This window comes from Hyperolius riggenbachi, chromosome 3, assembly GCF_040937935.1.
Source record: "Hyperolius riggenbachi isolate aHypRig1 chromosome 3, aHypRig1.pri, whole genome shotgun sequence".
In the NCBI taxonomy this organism is placed as follows: domain Eukaryota; kingdom Metazoa; phylum Chordata; class Amphibia; order Anura; family Hyperoliidae; genus Hyperolius; species Hyperolius riggenbachi.
Window position 1 is genome coordinate 83,196,211 of NC_090648.1, and position 13,339 is coordinate 83,209,549.

A 13,339-nucleotide genomic window follows, 5' to 3' on the forward strand; every position below is an offset into this window, starting at 1 on the left:
AAATACAGCCTGTGCCAGCACTAATTCTCATAGCTGATGCTGGCCAGAAATAAAAATACATGTTTTTTTTTTTTTGTTTGTTTGTTTTTTTAATTAAAGAAGCTGCACTATTTGTAGCAGGGCTACACTAGTCCTAGCGTTATTCACACATTTCTTAAGGTGATGTTGTTGCAGCTGCACCGAGTGTAGTTAGTGCCAATGGGAAAGTTGCTGGGTGTGAAGACAAGGAGTGAAGCCAAGCAGTATGGAAAGGGTCCTCTGTCTGGGTAGCTGTCTGTTGTGAGTGGGGCACGGCGGGCTAAGTTCTTCTATCTCCTTCTAGGAACAAAATCCTGAAAGCATTATCTCTGCATGATTGATCAGGGTCTGCTGTTAAAGTTGTCTGTGCAGAACAATGTCAAAGCAGAGTTGTCCTTTAAGCATTGCTAGCAGCCATCAGAAGTATGGGCGCCAAGGTGAATTGATGCTCAAGTGCTCTGTGTAATAGGTCTTTTTCTTGCACGGGTTTCTTGGGAAAGGCAAGTGGTGAAAGTTGACCTAGGCTTAGCAAGAGACTGGCAACTGGTGAGGCCAAGATGTCATGTGAGGATGGTATTTGTGAAGATGTTTGAAGATGCTACAAAGGTCCATAGCAGAGAAAGTTTTCTCTCGGCGAAAGGCAAAATGTTGTAGTGAAGAAGTGAAGCAAGCAGAGCCTAAGGTTCCTGAATGCTTTAGAAAGTCAGTAGATTGGTTGCAAGCTGAAGAAAAAGTCGCAGAGGAAGAAAGTAAAGAGCCTGTCGTGACCCGGATTCGAACCGGGGTCGCTGCGGCCACAACGCAGAGTACTAACCACTATACAATCACGGCATGTTTCCTGAGCCAGGTAGGAGTCAAACCTACAATCTTCTGATCCGTAGTCAGACGCGTTATCCATTGCGCCACTGGCCCTGCTGCTGACATATGCATAGCACGTTTTCTTTGCGGCCACAAGGAAAGTGGGCCTCGTTGAAGTGCCCTATTCCACTGAACATCTTCTGTAGCGAGAACTTCTTTGAGAGATAATCTCTATTAAAATGTCATGAATTTGCTGTCTCTGAGTCCAGATATTCACAATGCTGTTCTAAAAGCTTGAAGAAGGTTGCAAGAGGAGTGCAGAAAGCAGCCCGCCGTAAACCGTATTCACACCAGGTTGCTTGCAGCCACAACAAAGAGTACTAGCCACTATAGGATCAGGGCACATTTTGTATGCTAGTCCTAGCGTTATTCACACATTTCTTAAGGTGATGTTGTTGCAGCTGCACCGAGTGTAGTTAGTGCCAATGGGAAAGTTGCTGGGTGTGAAGACAAGGAGTGAAGCCAAGCAGTATGGAAAGGGTCCTCTGTCTGGGCAGCTGTCTGTTGTGAGTGGGGCACGGCGGGCTAAGTTCTTCTATCTCCTTCTAGGAACAAAATCCTGAAAGCATTATCTCTGCATGATTGATCAGGGTCTGCTGTTAAAGTTGTCTGTGCAGAACAATGTCAAAGCAGAGTTGTCCTTTAAGCATTGCTAGCAGCCATCAGAAGTATGGGCGCCAAGGTGAATTGATGCTCAAGTGCTCTGTGTAATAGGTCTTTTTCTTGCGCGGGTTTCTTGGGAAAGGCAAGTGGTGAAAGTTGACCTAGGCTTAGCAAGAGACTGGCAACTGGTGAGGCCAAGATGTCATGTGAGGATGGTATTTGTGAAGATGTTTGAAGATGCTACAAAGGTCCATAGCAGAGAAAGTTTTCTCTCGGCGAAAGGCAAAATGTTGTAGTGAAGAAGTGAAGCAAGCAGAGCCTAAGGTTCCTGAATGCTTTAGAAAGTCAGTAGATTGGTTGCAAGCTGAAGAAAAAGTCGCAGAGGAAGAAAGTAAAGAGCTTGCCGTGACCCGGATTCGAACCGGGGTTGCTGCGGCCACAACGCAGAGTACTAACCACTATACGATCACGGCATGTTTCCTGAGCAAGGTAGGAGTCGAACCTACAATCTTCTGATCCGTAGTCAGATGCGTTATCCATTGCGCCACTGGCCCTGCTGCTGACATATGCATAGCACGTTTTCCTTGCGGCCACAAGGAAAGTGGGCCTCGTTGAAGTGCCCTATTCCACTGAACATCTTCTGTAGCGAGAACTTCTTTGAGAGATAATCTCTATTAAAATGTCATGAATTTGCTGTCTCTGAGTCCAGATATTCACAATGCTGTTCTAAAAGCTTGAAGAAGGTTGCAAGAGGAGTGCAGAAAGCAGCCCGCCGTAAACCGTATTCACACCAGGTTGGTTGCAGCCACAACAAAGAGTACTAGCCACTATAGGATCAGGGCACATTTTGTATGCTAGTCCTAGCGTTATTCACACATTTCTTAAGGTGATGTTGTTGCAGCTGCACCGAGTGTAGTTAGTGCCAATGGGGAAGTTGCTGGGTGTGAAGACAAGGAGTGAAGCCAAGCAGTATGGAAAGGGTCCTCTGTCTGGGCAGCTGTCTGTTGTGAGTGGGGCACGGCGGGCTAAGTTCTTCTATCTCCTTCTAGGAACAAAATCCTGAAAGCATTATCTCTGCATGATTGATCAGGGTCTGCTGTTAAAGTTGTCTGTGCAGAACAATGTCAAAGCAGAGTTGTCCTTTAAGCATTGCTAGCAGCCATCAGAAGTATGGGCGCCAAGGTGAATTGATGCTCAAGTGCTCTGTGTAATAGGTCTTTTTCTTGCGCGGGTTTCTTGGGAAAGGCAAGTGGTGAAAGTTGACCTAGGCTTAGCAAGAGACTGGCAACTGGTGAGGCCAAGATGTCATGTGAGGATGGTAATTGTGAAGATGTTTGAAGATGCTACAAAGGTCCATAGCAGAGAAAGTTTTCTCTCGGCGAAAGTCAAAATGTTGTAGTGAAGAAGTGAAGCAAGCAGAGCCTAAGGTTCCTGAATGCTTTAGAAAGTCAGTAGATTGGTTGCAAGCTGAAGAAAAAGTCGCAGAGGAAGAAAGTAAAGAGCCTGCCGTGACCCGGATTCGAACCAGGGTTGCTGCAGCCACAATGCAGAGTACTAACCACTATACGATCACGGCATGTTTCCTGAACCAGGTAGGAGTCGAACCTACAATCTTCTGATCCGTAGTCAGACGCGTTATCCATTGCGCCACTGGCCCTGCTGCTGACATATGCATAGCACGTTTTCCTTGCGGCCACAAGGAAAGTGGGCCTCGTTGAAGTGCCCTATTCCACTGAACATCTTCTGTAGCGAGAACTTCTTTGAGAGATAATCTCTATTAAAATGTCATGAATTTGCTGTCTCTGAGTCCAGATATTCACAATGCTGTTCTAAAAGCTTGAAGAAGGTTGCAAGAGGAGTGCAGAAAGCAGCCCGCCATAAACCGTATTCACACATGGTTGCTTGCAGCCACAACAAAGAGTACTAGCCACTATAGGATCAGGGCACATTTTGTATGCTAGTCCTAGCGTTATTCACACATTTCTTAAGGTGATGTTGTTGCAGCTGCACCGAGTGTAGTTAGTGCCAATGGGAAAGTTGCTGGGTGTGAAGACAAGGAGTGAAGCCAAGCAGTATGGAAAGGGTCCTCTGTCTGGGCAGCTGTCTGTTGTGAGTGGGGCACGGCAGGCTAAGTTCTTCTATCTCCTTCTAGGAACAAAATCCTGAAAGCATTATCTCTGCATGATTGATCAGGGTCTGCTGTTAAAGTTGTCTGTGCAGAACAATGTCAAAGCAGAGTTTTCCTTTAAGCATTGCTAGCAGCCATCAGAAGTATGGGCGCCAAGGTGAATTGATGCTCAAGTGCTCTGTGTAATAGGTCTTTTTCTTGCGCGGGTTTCTTGGGAAAGGCAAGTGGTGAAAGTTGACCTAGGCTTAGCAAGAGACTGGCAACTGGTAAGGCCAAGATGTCATGTGAGGATGGTATTTGTGAAGATGTTTGAAGATGCTACAAAGGTCCATAGCAGAGAAAGTTTTCTCTCGGCGAAAGGCAAAATGTTGTAGTGAAGAAGTGAAGCAAGCAGAGCCTAAGGTTCCTGAATGCTTTAGAAAGTCAGTAGATTGGTTGCAAGCTGAAGAAAAAGTCGCAGAGGAAGAAAGTAAAGAGCCTGCCGTGACCCGGATTCGAACCGGGGTTGCTGCGGCCACAACGCAGAGTACTAACCACTATACGATCACGGCATGTTTCCTGAGCCAGGTAGGAGTCGAACCTACAATCTTCTGATCCGTAGTCAGACGCGTTATCCATTGCGCCATGGCCCTGCTGCTGACATATGCATAGCACGTTTTCCTTGCGGCCACAAGGAAAGTGGGCCTCGTTGAAGTGCCCTATTCCACTGAACATCTTCTGTAGCGAGAACTTCTTTGAGAGATAATCTCTATTAAAATGTCATGAATTTGCTGTCTCTGAGTCCAGATATTCACAATGCTGTTCTAAAAGCTTGAAGAAGGTTGCAAGAGGAGTGCAGAAAGCAGCCCGCCATAAACCGTATTCACACATGGTTGCTTGCAGCCACAACAAAGAGTACTAGCCACTATAGGATCAGGGCACATTTTGTATGCTAGTCCTAGCGTTATTCACACATTTCTTAAGGTGATGTTGTTGCAGCTGCACCGAGTGTAGTTAGTGCCAATGGGAAAGTTGCTGGGTGTGAAGACAAGGAGTGAAGCCAAGCAGTATGGAAAGGGTCCTCTGTCTGGGCAGCTGTCTGTTGTGAGTGGGGCACGGCAGGCTAAGTTCTTCTATCTCCTTCTAGGAACAAAATCCTGAAAGCATTATCTCTGCATGATTGATCAGGGTCTGCTGTTAAAGTTGTCTGTGCAGAACAATGTCAAAGCAGAGTTTTCCTTTAAGCATTGCTAGCAGCCATCAGAAGTATGGGCGCCAAGGTGAATTGATGCTCAAGTGCTCTGTGTAATAGGTCTTTTTCTTGCGCGGGTTTCTTGGGAAAGGCAAGTGGTGAAAGTTGACCTAGGCTTAGCAAGAGACTGGCAACTGGTAAGGCCAAGATGTCATGTGAGGATGGTATTTGTGAAGATGTTTGAAGATGCTACAAAGGTCCATAGCAGAGAAAGTTTTCTCTCGGCGAAAGGCAAAATGTTGTAGTGAAGAAGTGAAGCAAGCAGAGCCTAAGGTTCCTGAATGCTTTAGAAAGTCAGTAGATTGGTTGCAAGCTGAAGAAAAAGTCGCAGAGGAAGAAAGTAAAGAGCCTGCCGTGACCCGGATTCGAACCGGGGTTGCTGCGGCCACAACGCAGAGTACTAACCACTATACGATCACGGCATGTTTCCTGAGCCAGGTAGGAGTCGAACCTACAATCTTCTGATCCGTAGTCAGACGCGTTATCCATTGCGCCATGGCCCTGCTGCTGACATATGCATAGCACGTTTTCCTTGCGGCCACAAGGAAAGTGGGCCTCGTTGAAGTGCCCTATTCCACTGAACATCTTCTGTAGCGAGAACTTCTTTGAGAGTTAATCTCTATTTAAATGTCATGAATTTGCTGTCTCTGAGTCAAGATATTCACAATGCTGTTCTAAAAGCTTGAAGAAGGTTGCAAGAGGAGTGCAGAAAGCAGCCCGCCATAAACCGTATTGACACCAGGTTGCTTGCAGCCACAACAAAGAGTACTAGCCACTATAGGATCAGGGCACATTTTGTATGCTAGTCCTAGCGTTATTCACACATTTCTTAAGGTGATGTTGTTGCAGCTGCACCGAGTGTAGTTAGTGCCAATGGGAAAGTTGCTGGGTGTGAAGACAAGGAGTGAAGCCAAGCAGTATGGAAAGGGTCCTCTGTCTGGGCAGCTGTCTGTTGTGAGTGGGGCACGGCGGGCTAAGTTCTTCTATCTCCTTCTAGGAACAAAATCCTGAAAGCATTATCTCTGCATGATTGATCAGGGTCTGCTGTTAAAGTTGTCTGTGCAGAACAATGTCAAAGCAGAGTTGTCCTTTAAGCATTGCTAGCAGCCATCAGAAGTATGGGCGCCAAGGTGAATTGATGCTCAAGTGCTCTGTGTAATAGGTCTTTTTCTTGCGCGGGTTTCTTGGGAAAGGCAAGTGGTGAAAGTTGACCTAGGCTTAGCAAGAGACTGGCAACTGGTGAGGCCAAGATGTCATGTGAGGATGGTATTTGTGAAGATGTTTGAAGATGCTACAAAGGTCCATAGCAGAGAAAGTTTTCTCTCGGCGAAAGGCAAAATGTTGTAGTGAAGAAGTGAAGCAAGCAGAGCCTAAGGTTCCTGAATGCTTTAGAAAGTCAGTAGATTGGTTGCAAGCTGAAGAAAAAGTCGCAGAGGAAGAAAGTAAAGAGCCTGCCGTGACCCGGATTCGAACCGGGGTTGCTGCGGCCACAACGCAGAGTACTAACCACTATACGATCACGGCATGTTTCCTGAGCCAGGTAGGAGTCGAACCTACAATCTTCTGATCCGTAGTCAGACGCGTTATCCATTGCGCCACTGGCCCTGCTGCTGACATATGCATAGCACGTTTTCCTTGCGGCCACAAGGAAAGTGGGCCTCGTTGAAGTGCCCTATTCCACTGAACATCTTCTGTAGCGAGAACTTCTTTGAGAGATAATCTCTATTAAAATGTCATGAATTTGCTGTCTCTGAGTCCAGATATTCACAATGCTGTTCTAAAAGCTTGAAGAAGGTTGCAAGAGGAGTGCAGAAAGCAGCCCGCCGTAAACCGTATTCACACCAGGTTGCTTGCAGCCACAACAAAGAGTACTAGCCACTATAGGATCAGGGCACATTTTGTATGCTAGTCCTAGCGTTATTCACACATTTCTTAAGGTGATGTTGTTGCAGCTGCACCGAGTGTAGTTAGTGCCAATGGGAAAGTTGCTGGGTGTGAAGACAAGGAGTGAAGCCAAGCAGTATGGAAAGGGTCCTCTGTCTGGGCAGCTGTCTGTTGTGAGTGGGGCACGGCGGGCTAAGTTCTTCTATCTCCTTCTAGGAACAAAATCCTGAAAGCATTATCTCTGCATGATTGATCAGGGTCTGCTGTTAAAGTTGTCTGTGCAGAACAATGTCAAAGCAGAGTTGTCCTTTAAGCATTGCTAGCAGCCATCAGAAGTATGGGCGCCAAGGTGAATTGATGCTCAAGTGCTCTGTGTAATAGGTCTTTTTCTTGCGCGGGTTTCTTGGGAAAGGCAAGTGGTGAAAGTTGACCTAGGCTTAGCAAGAGACTGGCAACTGGTGAGGCCAAGATGTCATGTGAGGATGGTATTTGTGAAGATGTTTGAAGATGCTACAAAGGTCCATAGCAGAGAAAGTTTTCTCTCGGCGAAAGGCAAAATGTTGTAGTGAAGAAGTGAAGCAAGCAGAGCCTAAGGTTCCTGAATGCTTTAGAAAGTCAGTAGATTGGTTGCAAGCTGAAGAAAAAGTCGCAGAGGAAGAAAGTAAAGAGCTTGCCGTGACCCGGATTCGAACCGGGGTTGCTGCGGCCACAACGCAGAGTACTAACCACTATACGATCACTGCATGTTTCCTGAGCAAGGTAGGAGTCGAACCTACAATCTTCTGATCCGTAGTCAGATGCGTTATCCATTGCGCCACTGGCCCTGCTGCTGACATATGCATAGCACGTTTTCCTTGCGGCCACAAGGAAAGTGGGCCTCGTTGAAGTGCCCTATTCCACTGAACATCTTCTGTAGCGAGAACTTCTTTGAGAGTTAATCTCTATTAAAATGTCATGAATTTGCTGTCTCTGAGTCAAGATATTCACAATGCTGTTCTAAAAGCTTGAAGAAGGTTGCAAGAGGAGTGCAGAAAGCAGCCCGCCATAAACCGTATTGACACCAGGTTGCTTGCAGCCACAACAAAGAGTACTAGCCACTATAGGATCAGGGCACATTTTGTATGCTAGTCCTAGCGTTATTCACACATTTCTTAAGGTGATGTTGTTGCAGCTGCACCGAGTGTAGTTAGTGCCAATGGGAAAGTTGCTGGGTGTGAAGACAAGGAGTGAAGCCAAGCAGTATGGAAAGGGTCCTCTGTCTGGGCAGCTGTCTGTTGTGAGTGGGGCACGGCGGGCTAAGTTCTTCTATCTCCTTCTAGGAACAAAATCCTGAAAGCATTATCTCTGCATGATTGATCGGGTCTGCTGTTAAAGTTGTCTGTGCAGAACAATGTCAAAGCAGAGTTGTCCTTTAAGCATTGCTAGCAGCCATCAGAAGTATGGGCGCCAAGGTGAATTGATGCTCAAGTGCTCTGTGTAATAGGTCTTTTTCTTGCGCGGGTTTCTTGGGAAAGGCAAGTGGTGAAAGTTGACCTAGGCTTAGCAAGAGACTGGCAACTGGTGAGGCCAAGATGTCATGTGAGGATGGTATTTGTGAAGATGTTTGAAGATGCTACAAAGGTCCATAGCAGAGAAAGTTTTCTCTCGGCGAAAGGCAAAATGTTGTAGTGAAGAAGTGAAGCAAGCAGAGCCTAAGGTTCCTGAATGCTTTAGAAAGTCAGTAGATTGGTTGCAAGCTGAAGAAAAAGTCGCAGAGGAAGAAAGTAAAGAGCTTGCCGTGACCCGGATTCGAACCGGGGTTGCTGCGGCCACAACGCAGAGTACTAACCACTATACGATCACTGCATGTTTCCTGAGCAAGGTAGGAGTCGAACCTACAATCTTCTGATCCGTAGTCAGATGCGTTATCCATTGCGCCACTGGCCCTGCTGCTGACATATGCATAGCACGTTTTCCTTGCGGCCACAAGGAAAGTGGGCCTCGTTGAAGTGCCCTATTCCACTGAACATCTTCTGTAGCGAGAACTTCTTTGAGAGTTAATCTCTATTAAAATGTCATGAATTTGCTGTCTCTGAGTCAAGATATTCACAATGCTGTTCTAAAAGCTTGAAGAAGGTTGCAAGAGGAGTGCAGAAAGCAGCCCGCCATAAACCGTATTGACACCAGGTTGCTTGCAGCCACAACAAAGAGTACTAGCCACTATAGGATCAGGGCACATTTTGTATGCTAGTCCTAGCGTTATTCACACATTTCTTAAGGTGATGTTGTTGCAGCTGCACCGAGTGTAGTTAGTGCCAATGGGAAAGTTGCTGGGTGTGAAGACAAGGAGTGAAGCCAAGCAGTATGGAAAGGGTCCTCTGTCTGGGCAGCTGTCTGTTGTGAGTGGGGCACGGCGGGCTAAGTTCTTCTATCTCCTTCTAGGAACAAAATCCTGAAAGCATTATCTCTGCATGATTGATCGGGTCTGCTGTTAAAGTTGTCTGTGCAGAACAATGTCAAAGCAGAGTTGTCCTTTAAGCATTGCTAGCAGCCATCAGAAGTATGGGCGCCAAGGTGAATTGATGCTCAAGTGCTCTGTGTAATAGGTCTTTTTCTTGCGCGGGTTTCTTGGGAAAGGCAAGTGGTGAAAGTTGACCTAGGCTTAGCAAGAGACTGGCAACTGGTGAGGCCAAGATGTCATGTGAGGATGGTATTTGTGAAGATGTTTGAAGATGCTACAAAGGTCCATAGCAGAGAAAGTTTTCTCTCGGCGAAAGGCAAAATGTTGTAGTGAAGAAGTGAAGCAAGCAGAGCCTAAGGTTCCTGAATGCTTTAGAAAGTCAGTAGATTGGTTGCAAGCTGAAGAAAAAGTCGCAGAGGAAGAAAGTAAAGAGCCTGCCGTGACCCGGATTCGAACCGGGGTTGCTGCGGCCACAACGCAGAGTACTAACCACTATACGATCACGGCATGTTTCCTGAGCCAGGTAGGAGTCGAACCTACAATCTTCTGATCCGTAGTCAGACGCGTTATCCATTGCGCCACTGGCCCTGCTGCTGACATATGCATAGCACGTTTTCCTTGCGGCCACAAGGAAAGTGGGCCTCGTTGAAGTGCCCTATTCCACTGAACATCTTCTGTAGCGAGAACTTCTTTGAGAGATAATCTCTATTAAAATGTCATGAATTTGCTGTCTCTGAGTCCAGATATTCACAATGCTGTTCTAAAAGCTTGAAGAAGGTTGCAAGAGGAGTGCAGAAAGCAGCCCGCCGTAAACCGTATTCACACCAGGTTGCTTGCAGCCACAACAAAGAGTACTAGCCACTATAGGATCAGGGCACATTTTGTATGCTAGTCCTAGCGTTATTCACACATTTCTTAAGGTGATGTTGTTGCAGCTGCACCGAGTGTAGTTAGTGCCAATGGGAAAGTTGCTGGGTGTGAAGACAAGGAGTGAAGCCAAGCAGTATGGAAAGGGTCCTCTGTCTGGGCAGCTGTCTGTTGTGAGTGGGGCACGGCGGGCTAAGTTCTTCTATCTCCTTCTAGGAACAAAATCCTGAAAGCATTATCTCTGCATGATTGATCAGGGTCTGCTGTTAAAGTTGTCTGTGCAGAACAATGTCAAAGCAGAGTTGTCCTTTAAGCATTGCTAGCAGCCATCAGAAGTATGGGCGCCAAGGTGAATTGATGCTCAAGTGCTCTGTGTAATAGGTCTTTTTCTTGCGCGGGTTTCTTGGGAAAGGCAAGTGGTGAAAGTTGACCTAGGCTTAGCAAGAGACTGGCAACTGGTGAGGCCAAGATGTCATGTGAGGATGGTATTTGTGAAGATGTTTGAAGATGCTACAAAGGTCCATAGCAGAGAAAGTTTTCTCTCGGCGAAAGGCAAAATGTTGTAGTGAAGAAGTGAAGCAAGCAGAGCCTAAGGTTCCTGAATGCTTTAGAAAGTCAGTAGATTGGTTGCAAGCTGAAGAAAAAGTCGCAGAGGAAGAAAGTAAAGAGCTTGCCGTGACCCGGATTCGAACCGGGGTTGCTGCGGCATGTTTCCTGAGCAAGGTAGGAGTCGAACCTACAATCTTCTGATCCGTAGTCAGATGCGTTATCCATTGCGCCACTGGCCCTGCTGCTGACATATGCATAGCACGTTTTCCTTGCGGCCACAAGGAAAGTGGGCCTCGTTGACGTGCCCTATTCCACTGAACATCTTCTGTAGCGAGAACTTCTTTGAGAGATAATCTCTATTAAAATGTCATGAATTTGCTGTCTCTGAGTCCAGATATTCACAATGCTGTTCTAAAAGCTTGAAGAAGGTTGCAAGAGGAGTGCAGAAAGCAGCCCGCCGTAAACCGTATTCACACCAGGTTGCTTGCAGCCACAACAAAGAGTACTAGCCACTATAGGATCAGGGCACATTTTGTATGCTAGTCCTAGCGTTATTCACACATTTCTTAAGGTGATGTTGTTGCAGCTGCACCGAGTGTAGTTAGTGCCAATGGGAAAGTTGCTGGGTGTGAAGACAAGGAGTGAAGCCAAGCAGTATGGAAAGGGTCCTCTGTCTGGGCAGCTGTCTGTTGTGAGTGGGGCACGGCGGGCTAAGTTCTTCTATCTCCTTCTAGGAACAAAATCCTGACAGCATTATCTCTGCATGATTGATCAGGGTCTGCTGTTAAAGTTGTCTGTGCAGAACAATGTCAAAGCAGAGTTGTCCTTTAAGCATTGCTAGCAGCCATCAGAAGTATGGGCGCCAAGGTGAATTGATGCTCAAGTGCTCTGTGTAATAGGTCTTTTTCTTGCGCGGGTTTCTTGGGAAAGGCAAGTGGTGAAAGTTGACCTAGGCTTAGCAAGAGACTGGCAACTGGTGAGGCCAAGATGTCATGTGAGGATGGTATTTGTGAAGATGTTTGAAGATGCTACAAAGGTCCATAGCAGAGAAAGTTTTCTCTCGGCGAAAGTCAAAATGTTGTAGTGAAGAAGTGAAGCAAGCAGAGCCTAAGGTTCCTGAATGCTTTAGAAAGTCAGTAGATTGGTTGCAAGCTGAAGAAAAAGTCACAGAGGAAGAAAGTAAAGAGCCTGCCGTGACCCGGATTCGAACCAGGGTTGCTGCGGCCACAATGCAGAGTACTAACCACTATACGATCACGGCATGTTTCCTGAACCAGGTAGGAGTCGAACCTACAATCTTCTGATCCGTAGTCAGACGCGTTATCCATTGCGCCACTGGCCCTGCTGCTGACATATGCATAGCACGTTTTCCTTGCGGCCACGAGAACTTCTTTGAGAGATAATCTCTATTAAAATGTCATGAATTTGCTGTCTCTGAGTCCAGATATTCACAATGCTGTTCTAAAAGCTTGAAGAAGGTTGCAAGAGGAGTGCAGAAAGCAGCCCGCCGTAAACCGTATTCACACCAGGTTGCTTGCAGCCACAACAAAGAGTACTAGCCACTATAGGATCAGGGCACATTTTGTATGCTAGTCCTAGCGTTATTCACACATTTCTTAAGGTGATGTTGTTGCAGCTGCACCGAGTGTAGTTAGTGCCAATGGGGAAGTTGCTGGGTGTGAAGACAAGGAGTGAAGCCAAGCAGTATGGAAAGGGTCCTCTGTCTGGGCAGCTGTCTGTTGTGAGTGGGGCACGGCGGGCTAAGTTCTTCTATCTCCTTCTAGGAACAAAATCCTGACAGCATTATCTCTGCATGATTGATCAGGGTCTGCTGTTAAAGTTGTCTGTGCAGAACAATGTCAAAGCAGAGTTGTCCTTTAAGCATTGCTAGCAGCCATCAGAAGTATGGGCGCCAAGGTGAATTGATGCTCAAGTGCTCTGTGTAATAGGTCTTTTTCTTGCGCGGGTTTCTTGGGAAAGGCAAGTGGTGAAAGTTGACCTAGGCTTAGCAAGAGACTGGCAACTGGTGAGGCCAAGATGTCATGTGAGGATGGTATTTGTGAAGATGTTTGAAGATGCTACAAAGGTCCATAGCAGAGAAAGTTTTCTCTCGGCGAAAGTCAAAATGTTGTAGTGAAGAAGTGAAGCAAGCAGAGCCTAAGGTTCCTGAATGCTTTAGAAAGTCAGTAGATTGGTTGCAAGCTGAAGAAAAAGTCGCAGAGGAAGAAAGTAAAGAGCCTGCCGTGACCCGGATTCGAACCAGGGTTGCTGCAGCCACAATGCAGAGTACTAACCACTATACGATCACGGCATGTTTCCTGAACCAGGTAGGAGTCGAACCTACAATCTTCTGATCCGTAGTCAGACGAGTTATCCATTGCACCACTGGCCCTGCTGCTGACATATGCATAGCACGTTTTCCTTGCGGCCACAAGGAAAGTGGGCCTCGTTGAAGTGCCCTATTCCACTGAACATCTTCTGTAGCGAGAACTTCTTTGAGAGATAATCTCTATTAAAATGTCATGAATTTGCTGTCTCTGAGTCCAGATATTCACAATGCTGTTCTAAAAGCTTGAAGAAGGTTGCAAGAGGAGTGCAGAAAGCAGCCCGCCATAAACCGTATTCACACATGGTTGCTTGCAGCCACAACAAAGAGTACTAGCCACTATAGGATCAGGGCACATTTTGTATGCTAGTCCTAGCGTTATTCACACATTTCTTAAGGTGATGTTGTTGCAGCTGCACCGAGTGTAGTTAGTGC

At 46.5% G+C, this 13,339-nt stretch overlaps 18 non-coding genes across 18 annotated transcripts; all 18 read right to left on the reverse strand.

Annotated features, from left to right (window-relative positions):
* Positions 1-777: 777 nt before the first annotated feature.
* TRNAH-GUG (transfer RNA histidin (anticodon GUG)) lies at positions 778-849 on the reverse strand. The gene has a single exon. It is a non-coding gene; the product is annotated as a tRNA-His (tRNA).
* Positions 850-857: 8 nt separating this feature from the next.
* TRNAR-ACG (transfer RNA arginine (anticodon ACG)) lies at positions 858-930 on the reverse strand. The gene has a single exon. It is a non-coding gene; the product is annotated as a tRNA-Arg (tRNA).
* A 950-nt stretch (positions 931-1,880) lies between these two features.
* Positions 1,881-1,952, reverse strand: TRNAH-GUG (transfer RNA histidin (anticodon GUG)). The gene has a single exon. It is a non-coding gene; the product is annotated as a tRNA-His (tRNA).
* Positions 1,953-1,960: 8 nt separating this feature from the next.
* Positions 1,961-2,033, reverse strand: TRNAR-ACG (transfer RNA arginine (anticodon ACG)). The gene has a single exon. It is a non-coding gene; the product is annotated as a tRNA-Arg (tRNA).
* A 950-nt stretch (positions 2,034-2,983) lies between these two features.
* TRNAH-GUG (transfer RNA histidin (anticodon GUG)) lies at positions 2,984-3,055 on the reverse strand. The gene has a single exon. It is a non-coding gene; the product is annotated as a tRNA-His (tRNA).
* Positions 3,056-3,063: 8 nt separating this feature from the next.
* TRNAR-ACG (transfer RNA arginine (anticodon ACG)) lies at positions 3,064-3,136 on the reverse strand. Its single transcript has one exon. It is a non-coding gene; the product is annotated as a tRNA-Arg (tRNA).
* A 950-nt stretch (positions 3,137-4,086) lies between these two features.
* TRNAH-GUG (transfer RNA histidin (anticodon GUG)) lies at positions 4,087-4,158 on the reverse strand. The gene has a single exon. It is a non-coding gene; the product is annotated as a tRNA-His (tRNA).
* A 1,030-nt stretch (positions 4,159-5,188) lies between these two features.
* Positions 5,189-5,260, reverse strand: TRNAH-GUG (transfer RNA histidin (anticodon GUG)). The gene has a single exon. It is a non-coding gene; the product is annotated as a tRNA-His (tRNA).
* Positions 5,261-6,290: 1,030 nt separating this feature from the next.
* Positions 6,291-6,362, reverse strand: TRNAH-GUG (transfer RNA histidin (anticodon GUG)). Its single transcript has one exon. It is a non-coding gene; the product is annotated as a tRNA-His (tRNA).
* Positions 6,363-6,370: 8 nt separating this feature from the next.
* On the reverse strand, positions 6,371-6,443 carry TRNAR-ACG (transfer RNA arginine (anticodon ACG)). The gene has a single exon. It is a non-coding gene; the product is annotated as a tRNA-Arg (tRNA).
* A 1,030-nt stretch (positions 6,444-7,473) lies between these two features.
* On the reverse strand, positions 7,474-7,546 carry TRNAR-ACG (transfer RNA arginine (anticodon ACG)). The gene has a single exon. It is a non-coding gene; the product is annotated as a tRNA-Arg (tRNA).
* A 1,029-nt stretch (positions 7,547-8,575) lies between these two features.
* On the reverse strand, positions 8,576-8,648 carry TRNAR-ACG (transfer RNA arginine (anticodon ACG)). Its single transcript has one exon. It is a non-coding gene; the product is annotated as a tRNA-Arg (tRNA).
* Positions 8,649-9,597: 949 nt separating this feature from the next.
* Positions 9,598-9,669, reverse strand: TRNAH-GUG (transfer RNA histidin (anticodon GUG)). The gene has a single exon. It is a non-coding gene; the product is annotated as a tRNA-His (tRNA).
* Positions 9,670-9,677: 8 nt separating this feature from the next.
* Positions 9,678-9,750, reverse strand: TRNAR-ACG (transfer RNA arginine (anticodon ACG)). The gene has a single exon. It is a non-coding gene; the product is annotated as a tRNA-Arg (tRNA).
* Positions 9,751-10,744: 994 nt separating this feature from the next.
* TRNAR-ACG (transfer RNA arginine (anticodon ACG)) lies at positions 10,745-10,817 on the reverse strand. The gene has a single exon. It is a non-coding gene; the product is annotated as a tRNA-Arg (tRNA).
* A 1,030-nt stretch (positions 10,818-11,847) lies between these two features.
* On the reverse strand, positions 11,848-11,920 carry TRNAR-ACG (transfer RNA arginine (anticodon ACG)). Its single transcript has one exon. It is a non-coding gene; the product is annotated as a tRNA-Arg (tRNA).
* Positions 11,921-12,817: 897 nt separating this feature from the next.
* Positions 12,818-12,889, reverse strand: TRNAH-GUG (transfer RNA histidin (anticodon GUG)). The gene has a single exon. It is a non-coding gene; the product is annotated as a tRNA-His (tRNA).
* Positions 12,890-12,897: 8 nt separating this feature from the next.
* TRNAR-ACG (transfer RNA arginine (anticodon ACG)) lies at positions 12,898-12,970 on the reverse strand. The gene has a single exon. It is a non-coding gene; the product is annotated as a tRNA-Arg (tRNA).
* Between the last annotated feature and the right edge of the window lie 369 nt (positions 12,971-13,339).